The following is a 1,335-nucleotide window of genomic DNA, read 5'->3' as shown; positions in this document are numbered from 1 at the left end:
GCCCTGGCTGTCCTGGAACTCACTTTGTAGACCAGGCTGGCCTCGAACTCAGAAATCCGCCTGCCTCTGCCTCCCGAGTGCTGGGATTAAAGGCGTGGGCCACCACGCCCGGCTGGATTTGAAACTTTTAGGTGTAGTGGTGCATTCCTGTAGTCCTGGAACACTGGAGGACTGTGGGTTTGCCTCTGTGGGATCCACGCCTGCAGTCCTGGAACACTGGAGGATTGTGGGTTTGCCTCTGTGGGATCCATAGGAAAACTGTGACTGAAGAGGAGATGCTGGGCCTTGGATGCATGAAGCCTTAGCTGCAGTTCCCAGCACTGCCTGTAAAGGCATGGTGGTACATGTCTGTAATCCCAGCACTCGGGAGGCAGAGGCAGGAGGACCTCTGTGAGCTTGAGGTCTGTTCTGGGAGAGAGTTCCAGGATAGCCAAGGCTACACAGAGAAACCCTGTCTCAAGAAATGGGGGTGGGGGGCTGAAGAAATAGAGGAGTAGAGGTGGGGAGAGGAGGGGCAGAGAAGGCAGCTTTCTTTCTCCCAGGGATCACTGCCTCTTCTCACCTCAGGAGATCCAGTAGTTTCCCTCCTGTGTGGCCAGCCCTTCCTCTGATAACTCACACCAGTTTTTTAGGACTCTGGGATGGACTCTTCCGGAACAGGTCAGAATGGAGGCCAATTGTAGAGAGAATGTTTTATGTGTTGTATGGATGCAGCACCGTCAATTAAAAAGCCTATGGCCTATGGCTTTGGCAGGAAATATAGGTGGGACATCCGGGAAGAAGAAAGGATTCTGGGATAGAGCAAAGCTCAGAAGATTCGCTGGGCAGATGTGAGGAGGCTGGCTCATGGTATCTGAACCCAGGTAACCAATCTTGTGGCAAAATGTAGGTTAAAAATAAATGGGATATTTTAAGTTATGTATAGTCAGAGAAGAGCCTAGATATATGGCCAAGATATTTGTAAATCTATTTGGAGTCTGAGTCTTATTTCTGGGAGCATGGAGATGGGAGGAAGAAGCAGAACCTAACTTCAACAGGCAGCTAGGTAGACTGAGAAAGAGCAGTTCTACACTCTGGATCCATCTACACCCACCACCTTTCCTCTCACAAGCCTCCCGGCCAGGGCTGGGCCAACCTCAGACAGGACTAGTGGAAGGAGACAGGTGAGATGTGAGGAAGGCTCTCAAGGCTTCTGGCTAGACACTCATTCCTTCATCTGCCTCCCACTCTTTATGTTGAAAGACAGATGAGGGTGGTATCCCTTTCCTTGAGCAGAGAGCTTCTGGCCCAAACCCAGTTCTTTTTTTTTTTTTTTTTTTTTTTTTTTTTTTTTTT

This window comes from Mus caroli, chromosome 5, assembly GCF_900094665.2.
Source record: "Mus caroli chromosome 5, CAROLI_EIJ_v1.1, whole genome shotgun sequence".
NCBI lineage: Eukaryota > Metazoa > Chordata > Mammalia > Rodentia > Muridae > Mus > Mus caroli.
Note: the sequence above shows the minus strand (reverse complement) of the source record.